Below are 16605 nucleotides of genomic sequence, written 5' to 3'. Positions count from 1 at the left end.
AGCACGCGTAATCCTCGGCGGGGTGGAGGCGGCTCGGGCTGCCTGCGCGCCCCACGAGTCTCGGGCCGGTCCACCCCGGACGCTCGGCGCGCCCCGGCCCCACGGCGCCCAACTTCGCAAACTTTGGAACCAGGGGCCCATGTTAGGCGGCGGAGGCCCGGGCCGGGATGCGCAACTCCACCCGCTTGTCTGGCAGACCAAGTTGTACTCAGCCCCGGGAGCCCCCTGGGCCCCCAATCTCCAGCTCCATTCCCTCTCCCACCACGGAGGGAGAGAAGAGGCGGGGAGGGGAAACCGAGAGGAGGAGCGCTAGCTTTGGCGTCCCCGGCGCGCGGAGGGGCCCGGGCTGGGGGAATCTGGTGACCCTGCGGGTCTCGGTCCGGCGCCCCAGAGAAAGAGATGGCTGGAAATCGTGGTCCGGAGCTTCAACCAGAGACTTAGAGGGCACCTTGGTTGGTCTGAATACGGTTGGACTAGGTTCTCTGCTGGAAGCGGACTTTTCTCCTGGTGTAGGGGTGGGAGAGACAAGGATGCCTGAAGTCCACGCGGTCTTCTACTCCATCCTTGCCCGGTTCCCCATCCCTGCCTCGATCCTGCTTTTGGTGAGAGCTTTCAACTAGTCCCGGGCGCTTCGGGGAAGACCCTGGTTTTGGGGTTCCCGCATCTCCAAATCCTTCCAGCTCAGGACCTACATGAGAGGTCGGCCGGCCGCTGCCCCCCCTGCCCTGCTGCTCCGGTTGCTATTACCTGTGGAGCAGGTGTCTGCAAACCACACGTGCTAACATCAGGCCTTATCGTTTCAGATGTGTGAAGTCCGAACTACGGTTTCCAATGACTGGCCCTAGCGTGGTTTCATTATGCCCAGAGGAAGCCTGTCGGTCTTTGAGACTTTGACATCCTTTGCTGCGTGCTGGCCTCCCCACTCCGCTCATTTTGCCTTTCCAGCCTCCTTTGCGCATCACGCTTTCAGTCATGCTCGACTGCACGCTGCCGCAGCGTGCACCGAAAACCAGGGTCCAGCCAGGATAGTGCACTAGTACCAAGCAACTTTTCTGTGCTGCTGATCAGACAGCACACTAGGGTGCTTTTTCCTTTCTTCCCCTGGGAGGACTAGCTCATAGCCTAGCTGAAAGGGTCTAATTTGCATCCTTAGTAGGTAAGTAAGCCATGGAGAAGAGTGGGGAGGCTTTCATTTAACTTAGCAAGTCTTTCTTAACTCTTAGGATGTGCATTGTACACCGATCTCTTCCAAGAACTTGAGAACTTCCTGTGGAGACAAACGTGTCATGACAAAGCAGCAAAGTGTCCTCCTCTGGGACAGAGACCTTATTTATTCCCTTTGCATCCACAAGGCATGTAGTTCTGTTGGACATACATGCTCACCACTTGGTAAATTAGCTGAGGTGTACAGTGAGTATGCCACGGGGATTTATAGCAGAGCGAGATCAGCGTGGGTAGAAGTGGAGGAGGTGGAATTTGAATCTAAGACTGAAGTGTGAGTACAAAAAGTTAAAGCAATAGAAAAGGAAGAGAGCTGACATTGCGTGTGGGGGAAACTATGATGACAGCTCAGAGCATGATAGCCCAGTAATCAGGATACAGCTAATAAGATCAGTAAGGTGGGCCAAACCAATAGTGCAGCAGTTAAGTGCTGATCCCACATGGCTGATTAGGGTTCGAATCCTGGAGGGTACACACAAGCCCAAGATCCAGACAGGATGGAGAATTTGAAGAAGGATAGCAGTATGACTAGGCCCTTTTGGAGGGTACTTCTCTCTCCTTCTCTCTCTCTCTCACACACACACACACGCACACACAATCATGAATAAAGGGCAGGGAAAGATAAACAGGGAAACTGGCAAGAACCTTCAGAACAATTCAACTTAATTCTATTGACAATAAGAAAACAGTGCAAAAATGTGATTAGGGGAGCAATATTAATCATTTTGCTTGGGCTGGCCAATGGTGTAGTGGTTAAGGCAGCTGGATCCCACACAGCCAACTGTGTGGTTCAAATTCCAGACCTGGCAGCTTGAAAAACATGCTAGGTGTATATGTGTGAGCGTGTCCAAACTCTGTAAAGGAGAAAGGGGGTAGAAGGGATTGTGCCCCATGGGGAATGCTTTCTCACTTTCCTTCTCTCTCTCTCTTCCCAGCAAGTGTATGTGCCCTATAGCAAATTGTTTTTAAAAAGCATTTTGCTCAGGAGAGTGATATTAATCATTAATAATAAGGTGATGTGAGGATGATAGGAAGGGCAAGAGGCTAGAGGCAAGAGACCATTTTGGAGGAAGTCACTAGTGATTTATGGGACAAGTGGAAATAGACTATGTCATCAGGGCCTACTATTCCCACTGGAAAAATGACTTGAAACATTATGACCTACTTCAGTTATTTTTTCTGTGATATAAATGAAATGCTGTTATGACTTCCAAGTCTGAGCCATAGAGAAAGTTGCCTTGGAGCCTGGGATTACACTGACATGGCTTTGTGAACTTTTCCACTCGTTTTATATCTGGTTGTTATTGTGGCAGCTTCGAAGGCCCAGAGCATGTTCTCAGTATCCACGTGTGGAAGAGGAACCCATACATGTGCTCAGGTAGCCCTTCTCTCTCTGCCTAAAAATGTCAGTAGGGCCACTGGGCCAGTTTCCACCTGGGGCAGCTGCAACAATATGCTATTCTGTAGATACAGACAGAAGTAGAAGGAGATTCAGGGGGGGCCAGCAGGTGGCATGGTGGTTAAGGTGTTGGACTCCCACATGGCCAATGACAGTTCAAGTCCCGGACCTGGCAGCTTGCTTTCTTGCTTTCTTTCTCTCTAGTGAATTAAAATAATAGTAAATAGGGGCCGGCAAGTGACGCAATGGTTAAGGTGCTGGACTCCCACATGGCTGACCACAGTTTGAGTCTCAGACCTGGCGACTTGCTTTCTCACTTTCCTTTTCTCTCTCTGGTCAAATGAAAAATAATAATAACAATAATAATAACAAATAAAATTAAATAAACCTTTAAAAATAATAAATTAATTAAAATAATTCATTAAAAAAAAGGAAAGAGATTCAGACTCCTGTCAACAGATTTAAAAGAAGGAAAGTGTTCAGTGGAGACTGGGGAGGAAGAATTTTCTGGTGGTTTCTGATGGCATTCAAAGTCCTGGAGGAAGTTCATCCATCCCCCTTGCATACAAACCAAGACTGCCAGTATCTGTTAGAGACTCCCCAGAGTGACTCGACCCACGCCTGGTCTGGGACCTGGAGGCAGGCTGCAAAGCACTTCTCTCCTGAGTCTGAGCCGCCCCCCACCCCGTCCTCAGGAGCCTTAGCCCTGTCTACGTGTCCTAACACAGTCCTTTCGTTAGGACCAGGAGAGGCTGTCCTGTGTTGATGATGTGTTAAGGTACTTGATCTGCTACAAGTAGCTTCTTGATCTCTGAGTCATTCTCATCAAATAGTTTGGCATTTTGAGGCCACGTATTCAATGTTGACTCTTTGTTACTTGCTTTTGGGAGGACTGACACGAAAGTATCTATGGGATAGCCATTTCCTTGAAAACCGGGCCTCTTTCAATTGCTATACCAGCCAGAATTTGGAGTGTCACGCTGATGGTAATTGTCGCAGTGCTCCCGCTATTTGTTTTTCTAGTATTTCTCATTTTTAAACTAAGAGCATTGCATCAAAAGAAAAAGGGACAATGGAAAAGGGGCTAGATAAGTGACCTCTTCAGTGCCACAGCACAGTAGACTTGCATTTAGACGCCTAACTTGGGCCTTTCTAGCTAAGTACCTTTGAGCAACTTATTCTGAGCCTTTCCTCTTTTCAAAAATAAGGAAATTATCAAATGTGTTTCTATACATGAGCAATGAACAATACAAAATGAAAAAAAAGTTCAAACAATTATTTATTTAGTTTTACTTATTACCATTATTATTTTTAAATTTGCTACAGAGCACACGCACTCACCAAGAGAGACAGAAAGAAAGTGATAAAGCAAACCACCAGGTCCAGGACTCGAACTATAGTCAGCCATGTGTGAGTCCAGCACCTTAACTACCATGTCACCTGCTGGCTCCCCAAAAATGAAAATTAAGACAGCAATTCCACTTACAATAGCATCTAAAAAATGTAAATACTTAGGAATAAATCTAATCAAGAAAGCAAAAGACTGGTATACTGAAATTATAAAATATTGCTGAAAGGGGGCTGGCAGGTAGTGTGGTGGTTAAGGGTGCTGGACTCCCACATGACCAACTGCGGTTCAAGACTCTGACCTGGTGACTTGCTTTCTCTCTCTCTCTCTCTCTCTCTCTCTCTCTCTCTCTCTCTTTCTCTCTGTCCCTCTTTGGTCAAATTAAAATAAATAAATAAAGTTAAATAAAATAATTTTTAAAAGTTAAAAAAATATTGTTAAAAGAAATTGAGAAAGACCTAAATACATGTAAAGACATCCTGTGTTCAAAAATAAGACTTAACTTTAACACATCAGTACTACACAAATTGACTTAGAGATACAACACCATCCCTATTAAAATTCCCATAGCCTCTTTCAGACAATGAAAAGCCAATCCTCAAATTTACATGGATTCGCTAAGGGCTCTGAATAGCCAAAACAATCATGGAAAAGAGTAATGGGGAGGGGTGCAGCAGAGGGTGTAGTGGATACGGTGCTGGTCTCCCACATGGCTGACCGCAGTTTGAGTCCCAGATCTGGCAGCTTGAAACATGCCGGGTGTGTGCATACATGCCGGTCCAGATTCCCAGGAGGAAAATGGAGAAGGGATTGCACATGACCATCCCTCCAGGGAATGATTTCTCACTTTCTCTCTCACTGTCTCTCTCTAGCTCTTGGGTGAGCACATGTGCCCTATGATAAAAGCCTTAAAAATAATAATAATTTTCGGGCCAGCAGGTGGTATATAGATTAAGGCATCTGGATCCCACATGGGCAACTGCAGGGTTTGAGTCCTGGGTCCAGTAGCTTGAAAAACATGCCAGGCATGTGTGCATGCATGCCCAAAATCCTGTAAGGAGAATGGAGGAGAAGGGATTGTGGTATGGAGGGGATTTCTCATGTTCTTTCCCTCTCTCTCTCTCTCTCTCTCTCTCCTCTCTCTCTCTCTCAGCAGTGAGTGTATACGTTCAATAGTAAACTAAGGGGAAAAAAGAAAAAATAAATTATTTTTCTTTTTTTGGAAAGGTTTCTGCTATAGGGTGCATGTGCTCACCAGAAAGACAGAGAGAGACAGAGAGATAGAAAGAGAGGAATCACCCCCCAGGGGGGTTGGCCATGCCGCAATCTCCTCTATTCTCCTCTCCTCTCCCCTCTCCTCCATTCTCCTCTCAGGATCTTGGGCATGCATGCACACATGCCCAACATGAGTTTAAATCACCGGGTCTGGGACTTGAACTGTGGTCGACCACATGAGAGTCCAGCGACATAGTCATTACACCAACTGCTGGTCCCAGAAAGAATACATTCTTAAATGTGAAACAAGGAGGTCTGAGCAGTGGGGCACACACAGAGGCTTCAAGGCCCACTGCAGCTGGGCCAGTCTGGTGCCACCTCCACACTTGTGGAGAAGATGGTGGGCCAGAACAGTTCTATTGCCGCCAGAGTGTGTGGGTGTGGCACCCTGTTTATCAGGCACTGAATTACTTACTTCAGCCTGCAGCAACGGAGTGACCCCCAGCTTCAAGAACAGGCTGCAAGAATGAAGAAACAGATGCTTACCAATGAGAAACCTGGGCTTTCCAAGTTACCTGACCTTAAAGATGCCCAAGAGAGTAAGAAATTCTTTCTTAGGGGCCAGCAGGTGGCATAGTGGTTAAGGCACTGGACACCCACATGACCAAGGGCAGTTCAAGTCCCAGACCTGGTGGCCTGAAACTCATACTAGGTACTTTTGGGTGCATGCCCAAAATCCCAAGGGAAGAATGGAGGAAAAGATATTGCAGTGTGGCCTTCCCCCCGGGGAATGATTTCTTGCTTTTTCTCTGCCTGTCTCTCTCTGTGTCTCTGGTGAGCATACACACCCTGAGGCAAAAACTTCTTTTTTAAAAAATAATTCTTTATTTAATCTTATTTATTGTTGTTATTATTTTAATTTGCTGTAGAGCACATGCTCTCATCAGAGAGAGACAGAGAGAGTAGGACAGCAAGAAAGAAAGTCACCAGGTCCAGGCCTCGAACTGTGGTCAATCATGTGGGGATCCAGCACCTTAATCATCACGCCACCTGCTAGTCCTGTCAAAAACCTCTTAAAAAAAAAAGAAGGAAAAGAAACAACTTTAGTGCATCAAATGATACTGTCAGTAAAGCAAGATAGCCTATGGAATGGGAGAAAATATTTGCAAAACATATCTCATAAAATGTATGTTTTGTGAACTAATATCCAGAACATATAAAGAACTCCTAAAGCTCAACAACAAGAAACAATCTGATTAAAAAGAGGGCAAAGACTTGATAAGACATTTCTCTAAGAATATATATGAATAACTATTGCACATGAAAAGACGCTCAGTATCATAAGTCAAAGGAAACACAAATCAGGGGCCAGCAGGTGGCCTGGTGGTTAAAGGCGCTGCACTCCCACATGGTCAGCCATGTTCTGGACCTGGTGACTTCCTTTCTCACTTTCCCTCTCTCTCTTTGTCTCTCTTTGGTCAAATTAGAAAATAATAATAATAATAATAAATAAATTTAGAATAAAATAATTATTTAAAACAAATTTTTAAAAAAGGAAATGCAAATCAAAACCACAATGAGCTACCATTTTGCATTTATTAAGAAGGCTATGGGGGCCAGCAGATGACATGGTGGTTAAGGTGCTGGACTCCCACATGACTGACAGCAGTTCGAGACCTGGACTTGGTGGCTTGCTTTCTCACTATACCCCCTCTGTTCAAATTTAAAAATTAATTAACTGGGACCAGCAGATGGCATAATAGTTACATTGCTGGACTCCCACATGGCCAGCTGTGGTTTGCGTTTTGGACCCAGTGGGTTGAAACTCATGCTGGGCACATGTGCATGTGTGCCCAAAATCCCCCCAGGAGAATGGAGAAGGGATTGTGGCAAGGCCATCCCTCTTGGGGGGTTCTTCTTACTTTCTGTCTCTCTGGTGTGTTATAGGGCATGTGCCCTATATCAAAATCTCTTTAAAACATAAAATTAAATAAATAAATATTGATTCTTTGGGCGGGGGGGGGGGGGGTGCCTATAGTTAGCAGGTGGCATGGTGGTTAAAGCCCTGGACTCCCACATGGCCAACCACAGTCTGCCCTGACCTGGTGGCTTGAAAATCATGCTGGGCATGTGTGTGAGCATGCCCAAAACTCCAGGAAGAGACTGGAGGAGAAAGGATTGTAGTGTGGCCATTCCCCTTGGGACAGTGACGCCTCACTTTCTCTCTCACTGTCTCTTGAGCAACCACACACGACCTATGGTAAAAACCTATGAAAAAATTATTATGACTATAATTAAAATAAATAAATAAATATAGAAAATAAGTATTGTCAGGGGCCAGTCAGTAACATAGTGGTTGAGGAGGCTGGATCACTCATGACCAACAGTTCAAGTCCCAAACCCAGCAGCTGGAAAAATAATGCCGAGCACATGTGCACGTGTGTCCAAAATCCCCAGAGGAGAATGGAGGAGAAGGGATTGCAGTGTGACTATCCTCCCTGGAGGGTCTTTCTCTCTCTCTCTTTCTCCTCCCTCTCTCTCTTTCTCCTCTCTCTCCCCAGCAAAGGCAGGCACCCTATAATAAAGATAAAATAATAAAATAAAGCAATTAATCACTTAAAAAAAGAAAAATAAGCATTGTGGAGGATGTGGAGAAACTGGAACATTGCTGGTAGGTATGTGCAGCTGCTGTGGAAAAACAGTTCGGTGGTTTCTCAAAAAGCAACTATAAAACTAACATATGGGGACCAGCAGGTGGTGTAGTGGTTAAGGTGGTAGACTCCCACATGGCTGACCATGGTTTGAGTCCCAGACTGGACAGCTTGCTTCCTCACTTTCCCTTTCTCTCTCTCTCTGTCTCTCCCTGACCAAATTTAATAATAATGATAATGAAGGGCCAGCAGGTGGCTTGGTGGTGAAGGGCACTGGACTCCCACAGGGCTAACAGTGGTTTGAGTCCCGGACCTGGTGGCTTGCTTTCTAACTTTCTCTTTCTCTCTCTCCCTCTCTGGTCAAATTGAAATAAATAACTAAATGGATAAATAAAGTTAAATAAAATAATTTAAAAAATAATAATAATGATAAATAAAATTTAAAAATTCTTAAAAAAAAACAACAAAACCCTAACATATGACCCAATTTCTCTTCTCCTAGATATATATGATCTAAAGAACTGGAAGCAAGGACTTGGGTGGGTATCTGTACACCAATGTTCATAGCAGCATTATTCGTAACAGCCAAGAGGTGGAAATAAACCAAGTGTCCCTCAGTGGAGGAATGGATAAATAAAATGCGGTATATACATATACCAAAATATTATTAAGCTCCGAAAAGGATTGAAATTTTAACATATAGTGTAATATGGATGGACTTTGAAAACATTATGTTTAGGGAAATAAGCCAGACACAAAAGGACAAGTATTGTAAATGATTTCACTTACTTGAGGCACCTAGCATAGGCAAATCCATGGAGCTAGAAAGTAGAATAGAAGTTTCCAGAGTCTGAAGGAGGTGGGAAAAGAATGAGTATTTCTTGGGTACAGAGTGTTTGTTGGGGATGATGGAAGAGTTTTGGGTATGGATGGTGGAGGGTTATAAACTTGCAAATGGTTAAAATGATACATATTTATATTTTACCACAATTGGGAAAAACTAAGAGTATTACTAAGTAGCTCTAGGGAGTCTAATAAACAATAGCATGAAGTAATACGGAAATTGGCCCTAAAATGCTTAACGACTGTTTGTCTCACTTCCCTTTTCTTTCATTTCTTTTTTTCTTTTAAGAATTAATTATTTCATTTATTCATTCATTTATTTTTAATTCGACCAGAGAGAGACACAGAAAGAGATAGAGGAAAAGTGAGAAAGCAAACTGACAGGTCCGGGACTCAAACCATAGTCAGCCATGTGGGAGTGTCCAGGATTTAACCACCATGCCACCTGCTGGCCCCTTGTTTCATTTCTAACATCCTTCTCACAGTGCCATCTCAGTGGTTCCTGGAACACCAAGTGGTCACCAACATTATAGAAATGTGACTGGTTTGGGAAAGGATCATCTTACTCCATGCCAGGCTGGCTGCACACTCTGATATTTAGTTTCAGATCCATTCTGGGTAATAACAGCTGTTAATACACAGAGACTGGGTTCTCCCCGCAGTAAGGGCACCATGGTTCACCCAGGTGTACAAGCCAAGAACCTTGGAGTTGCCTTGACTCTTTTTTCTCTAACATCCCATACCCAATCATAGGCAATTCCAGAGAGCTAGACCTTCAAAATATGTGGAGACTCCAGCTACTCCTCATCCCCTCCACAGCCACTACTCTCAACTGAACTTACTATCCTCGGTCATCCGGCCTCTCCAGGCCCTTCCTAACAGAGCTTCCTGTTTGCTCTTACCTTCCTGCAACTTATTCTCCACTAGGATACCCGAGTCATTCTTCTAACATACGTCTCATCATATTATTTTTGTGCATAAAACTCTCTTCTGGAACCCCATCACACTTAAAATTCCATTTCTCACCAGGACTTCACCAAAGCCCTGGCAATCCCTAGCAACCACCTGGATCTCATTTGCTGCCGCTCTTAGCACCTATACTAAGCAAAGAGTTCTTAAGCTTGACACTAAAAGCACAACTGAAAAAAACTGATAAATGGGGGAACCAGCAGTTAGCGTAATGGCTATGTCGCTGGACTCCCACGTAGTTGACCGTGGTTCACGTCCCGGACCCGGTGGCTTAAAACTCACACCAGGCATGTATGCGTGCATGCCCAAGATTCCGAGAGGAGAATGGAGGAGAAGGGATTGCGGTGTGACCATCCCCCCTGGGGGGTGATTTCTCGCTTTCTGTCTCTAATGTCTCTCTCTGTCTGTCTGGCGAGCGCACGCGACCTATAGCGAAAACCTCTCCAAAAAAAAAAAAAAATTGATAAATGGGACTTCATTGGAATTAAAGACTTTGCTCTGCAAGACACCATTAAGGGACCAGCACTTGGTGTAATGGCTATGTCGCTGGAATCTCATGTAGTCAACCGTGGTTCAAGTCCCAGACCAGGTGGCTTAAACTCACGCAGGGCGCGTGTGCGTGCGTGCCCAAGATCTAGAGAGGAGAATGGAGGAGAAGGGATTGTGGCGCGGCCATCCCCCCGGGGGGTGATTTCTCACTTCCTGTTTTCTCTGTCTTTCTCTGTCTTTCTGGCAAGCACATATGTCCTATACCAAAAACCTCTCAAAAAATCATTTTATTTTCATATTAATGATAGACTACCAATTTTTAGGTTTGTTTTTAGAGCAGTTGGTGTAATGGCTGTCGCTGGACTCCTATGTAGTCGACTGTGGTTCGAGTCCTGGACCCGGTGGCTTAAACTTACGCTGGGTGTGTGTGAGTGCGTGCCTAAGATTCTGAGAGGAGAATGGAGGAGAAGGGATTGCTATGTGTGGCCATCCCCCCTCGGGGGTGATTTCTCGCTTTCTCTATTTCTGTCTCTGTCTTTCTGGGGCACACATGTGCTCTATAGCAAAAAATCTCTCCCAAAAAAAAGAACAAAAAGGGGGCTGGTAGGGGGCGAGGTGATTAAGGGCACTGGACTCCCACAGGGTTGACTGTGGTTCGAGTCCCAGACCTGGCGGTTTGCTTTCTCATTTTCTCATTCTCTCGCGTGCATGCATACTCTGTCCCTCTGTAGTCAAAATTAAAATAAACAAAGTTAAATAGAACTTTAAAATTTTGGGAAAAAAAGGACAAAAAGACAAATTACATACTGGAAAAGAGATTTGCAAATTGCATGTCCAACAAAAGACTTGTATCTGGACTATTTAAAGAACTCGCAAAAACAGCTTTTAAAAAACAAACAATCCAATTAAATAATGGGCAAAAGGCATGCCCAGACAGTTCACTAAAGATAATAGATAGGTGGCAAATGAACACATGAAAAGACATTTAGCATCATTAGCCACTAACGAAATGCAAATTAAACCACAAGGAAAGATCATATATTTATCAAAATGGTTAAAACAAAACCTAGTGATTAGCACCAAATGCTGGCAAATAATAATAATAATAATAATAATACTCTTACCACACAACCTAGCATTCATACTTCTTCCTGGGCATTTATCCAAGAGAAATGAAGACTTACTTTCACACAGGAACTTGTACACAAATGTTCATAGCGGTTTTATTTGTGACAGCTCAAAACTGGAATCCAACCAGATGTCTTTTTACAAACTGTGGTTCATCCCTACTTGGGAATAGCACTCGAAAACAAAATGACACCAACTATTGGTACCTACAACTTGGATGGATCGCAAAGGAATTATGCTGAGTGAAAAAAAAAAAATTTCAACAGGATACCTCGTACATGATTCCATTTCTGTAACATTCGTGAAATAGCATAATTATAGAGATAGAGAACAGATTAGTGGTTGCCCGGGGTTAGAGAGGCGAGGAGGGACGGGTGTGTCTCTAAAAGTCTAACAGCAGTCTCTCTGTGATGACGGCATAGGTGAGCATTTTTTTGGTAAGTTTCATGGAGATATAATTCACAAAGGATGGTAGTGGTGAGTACACAAGACTACACGTGATAAAATTACACAGAGCTGTGCACACACATGCAAATAAGAGCACGTTTAATGGTTGACATGTGAACAAGCTCCATGGAGGGTACCGGGGTTGATCCCTTGGTTTTGATACTGTACTATAATTGTTTAAGATAGGAACACAGGGGGGTGGTTGGGGGAGTGTATGAAATTTCCCTGAACATTTCTTTGCACTCTCCCATGGGTCTATAGTTATTTCAAAATAAAAAGGTTCTCTTTAAACTGTTTTTAAAAATGTCTCATCCAAAATAGTACTTTCTTCATCACTCTTTTTTTTTTCTGGAGAGGTTCTTGCTATAGGGGGTGTGCGCTCGCCAAACAGACAGAGAGACAGAGAGACGGAAAGTGAGAAATCACCCCCCAGGGGGGATGGTCACGCCGCAATCCCTTCTCCTCCATTCTCCTCTCGGGATCTTGGGCACGCATGCACCTGTGCCCGGCATGAGTTTAAGCCACCGGGTCCGGGACTCGAACCACGGTTGACTACATGAGAATCCAGCGACATAGCCATTACGCTAACTGCTGGTCCCTCTTCATCACTCTTTATCCTCTCAGCCTTCTTTGTTTCTTCACAGCCCATACCTCTACTTGACAGAATATGGAATGTATAAAATGTAACATATACTGGGACCAGCAGTCGGCGGGTAGGTTAAGGCGGCTGGATTTCCACATGGCCATCAGCGGTTTACGTCTCTGACCCAATGGCTTGAAACTCATGCTGGGTGCATGTGTGTGCACACATACGTGTGCCCAAATCCCAAGAGGATGATGGAGAAGGGATTTGGTATGGCCATCCCCCCCTAGGGAATGATTTCTCACTTCCCCCGCTCTCTGTCTTCTTTCCTCCAGTGAGTGCATGTGCCCTATGGCAAAACAAACAAACAAACAAAAAAAACTTGTATAAATCTGTTTCCTCCAGCAGAAAGTAAATTTAGGAGGGCAGGAAATTATGATCTGTTTTCCGAGTGCTAGAATTGCACCTGATGCATTTTAATAGTTGCAATTCTTTAGAGGGGAATTCATTTTTCATCCCAACCTGTCTGTTCCTTGCTGGCTCTAATCAAGCCCTTTGGGAATATGTCCTCATTTAATGTCTTCCTGGGATAGTTAAGACTTCGTCTCTGAGAAGGCAGCTATAAATAAAGGCCCTCAGATCTGACAGAGTTGACCTTGTGTTTCTCTAAAATAGCCTCAGTAGGTCAGGGCTTCAGACCGAGTTGTTCAAATGAAGTGAGGCGATTTTGTAAGAAAAAGAAATAATACAAAGGAAGGCCATTAAACTCTTGGTCACCTATTTGACCACCAACGGTCACAATATATTTTGTTGTGCATCAGTAGTTGGCGAACTAATGGACCCTAAAAATGTCCACATTCTGGTTCCGGTTTGAGTCCCAGACCTGGCGGCTTTCTTTCTTTCTCTTTCTCTCTTGGCCTTCCTCTGGTGAGCACACGTGCCCTATAGCAAATAAAAAAAAATAATAATAATAATAAATAAAACACATTTTAAAAAGATGTTCTCACTCTAGTCCCCAGGGCCTGTAAATATGGCAAAGAGGACTTTACAGATGGATGTGGTTAAGATTAAGAACCTTCGGGGCCAGCAGGTGGCATAATGGTTAAGGCACTGGACTCCCACGTGTCCACTGCAGTTCAGGTCCTGGACTGGATGGCTTGAAACTTACGCTAGGCACATGTATGTGCGTGCCCAGAATCCCAGGAGGAGAAGGGATTGCAGTGTGGTCATCCCCCTGAGAAGTGGTTTCTCACTTTTTGTCTCTCTGGCGAGTGCAGGTGCCTATAGCAAAAAATCTCTCTTAAAAAAAAAAAAGAGAGAGAGAGAGAGAGAGAACTTGAGATGGAGGCCGGCAGGTGGTGTGGTGATTTAGGCACTGGACTCCCACATGGTCGACCACAGTTCAAGTTTTGGACCTGGTGGCTTCCTTTCTCGCTCGCTCGCTCTCTCTCTCTTTCTCTCTCATCATCTATCTGTCTCCGGTGAGCATATGTGCCCTGTAGTGAATTAAACGATAATAATAATAACTGAATAAAATGGAATTGGACCAGAGAAGGACAAAGTGAGAGAGAGAGAGATTGAGAGAGAGAGAGAAAGTGAGAAAGCAAGCTACCAGGTCTGGGACTTGAACCATGGTCAGCCCCATGTTCAGCCATGTGGGAGTCCAGCACCCTTAACCACTGTGCCACCTGCTGGCCCGATAATTCTTTTTTTTTTTTAAAGAATAGATTTTAAAAAAATAATTATTTTATTTAAATTTATTTATTTACTTATTTTAATTTGACCAGAGAGGGACAGAGTGAGAGAGAGGAGAGAGAGAGATTGAGAGAGAGAGGGAAAGTGAGAAAGCAAGCTGCCAGGTCCAGGACTTGAACTGTAGTTGACCATGTGGGAGTCAGAGCCCTTAACCATCGCACCACCTGTGAGCTCCATATTGATAATGATTTGGGACACAAATGCACATGCAAGTTCTCTTTAAACTCCAAGGGCCAGGATTCCAACCACAGTCGGCCATGTGGGATCCACCTCCCTATGTACCCTGTGTACTGTACTTAACCATTGTGGCACAGGGCTGGTCCCAGGGGAACCAGGTCTTACAGTATAAATGCAGCTCCTGAAGACTTAACTCCAGAGCCCGGCTGGTAAAGGCACTGGACTTTCACACAGGCGACCATGGTTCAAGTCCCAAACCTTGTAACTTGTCTCCCTCTCTTTAGTCAAAACTGAAAAAATAATGATAATAAACAAATAGTTCTTAAAAAAAAAATAGACTTAACTCCAATAGCTTGTGAGGTGGGGAACTAATTTCCAAAGTAAGAAGAGTCACTGGGAGTAGGGCAGACGCTGAAAAGCTCCCTAGAGCTAAGACAAGTATGATGTTCTGACGTTTTTATTAGTAGTATTATTTATTTATTTATTTATTTATTTATTTATTTATTTATTTTTAGTGTTGTTTGCTTTTCTTGGAAACATTTAAGCCTTTTATCTTTCTGGAATGCATCACAGTGTCTGATGCAGGATGTATCAATCTGTTCCTCTTTTCATGCTGTAATCCCTTTTGTCTAGTAACTTATTCGTGATTATCCCTTCCTCTCATCATCCTGTTGCTTATTTGTTAGAGTGAACACTAATGTTCAAAAGTATTTCTGGAATCTCCATGCTATTCCATTCATCTGATTGATTTACCACATTCCTGGCATGATTGTGGGAAGACTCTGCAGGCTAAATTTACAACCTGAGTTCTGGACTGTGGTTGCTCCTTACTCTTCCCTTCTCTAAGTGCTCTATCTCAGGCAATCTGGAGTATCTAGTTACTCTTCACTTACTTGAGGTGGGTACTTATAAAATATTCTGATCCTTTTAGAGTAATGGACCAGGAGAACTCATCTGGTGGAAAAAGCTGTGCGATTTCCATGGTGTGAAACTGGTTCCTGGCCTTGTTAACACATCAGGTGTTCGGAATGAGGATGAGTCAGAGAATAGCAAAGGCTGCATATTAAATTTCAAATCAATCCATGGCTGGCACACAGCAAGCACCTAATCAGTGCTAAGTAGTGATCAGAATGAAGACCAGAGAACACCTAGCTCAAACTTTTGCTGGTATCCTTCATTAGCTCATTCCCCACACCCTCCCCCTTAAGTTATGTGTGAGACTAGAAAGGAGACCACCAGCCACCCCCAAATGCCCACATCCTAATTCCTGGAACCTGTGCATATCTAACCTTCCATGATAAAAGGGCTTTTGCAGATGTGTTTAAATTAAGGCTCTTAAAACAGTTAGGTCACCCTGGATTAGTCTGTGTAGGACCATTGTGATTATTTACATGGATCCTATAAGAAAGTGATAGGAGGGGCCAGCAGATGGTGTAGTGGTTACATTGCTGAACTCTCACATGGCCAACCACGGTTCAATTCCTGGACCTGGTGGCTTGAAAACCACACCAAGTGCATGTGCCCAAGATTCCAGGAGGACAGTAGGGGATAAAGGATTGTGGCATGGTCATCCCCATGGGGTGGGGGGGGTGATGTCTCACTTTCCTTCCCATTGTCTTTGCCTCTCTCTGGCAAGCGCAAGCAACCTATGGCAAAAACCAAAAACCTCTAAAAAAAAAAAAAGTGATAGGAGGGTTGGAGGAAAAGGGGGTGTAGTGATAAAAACCAGGAGTGATGTGCTCCGAAGAGGGAAAGAAGGCCACGGCAAAAAACGAAAGTTGCCCTGGGAAGCTAGAAAAGCAGATTATCCCCAAGAGTCCGAGAAGGAATGCAGCCCTCATCACTCTGTTTTCCTTTGGAACTTTCAGAATGGTAAAATAACAGATTTGTGTTGTCCTAAGCCACTAAATTTGTGGTAATTTGTAATAGCCGCAGTGAAAAACGAATACAGAAAGGACCAGCAAGTGGTACGGTGGTTAAGATGGCTGGATCCCACATGGCCAACTGCATGGTTTGAGTCCCAGACCTGGCAGCTTGAGAACTACACCGGGGACCAGCAGTTGGCATTAATGGCTATGTTGCTAGACTCCCACGTAGTCGACTGTGGTTTGAGTCCCGGACCAGGTGGCTTAAACTCACACTGGGCGTGTGTGCGTGCTCAAGATCCCAAGACGCGAATGGAGGAGAAAGGATTGTGGCATGGCCATCCCTCCTGGAGGGCGATTTCTTGCTTTCTGTCTTTCTGGCGAGCGCACGTGCCCTATAGTGGAAACTTCTTTTTAAAAAAAAAAAAAGAGAGAGAGAGAGAACTACACCGGGTACATGTGCATGTGTGCCCAAAATCCAAAGAGAAGGATGAACAGATCAGTGTGGCCATTCT

This window comes from Tupaia chinensis, unplaced genomic scaffold, assembly GCF_000334495.1.
Source record: "Tupaia chinensis unplaced genomic scaffold, TupChi_1.0 Scaffold000610_1, whole genome shotgun sequence".
NCBI lineage: Eukaryota > Metazoa > Chordata > Mammalia > Scandentia > Tupaiidae > Tupaia > Tupaia belangeri.
Note: the sequence above shows the minus strand (reverse complement) of the source record.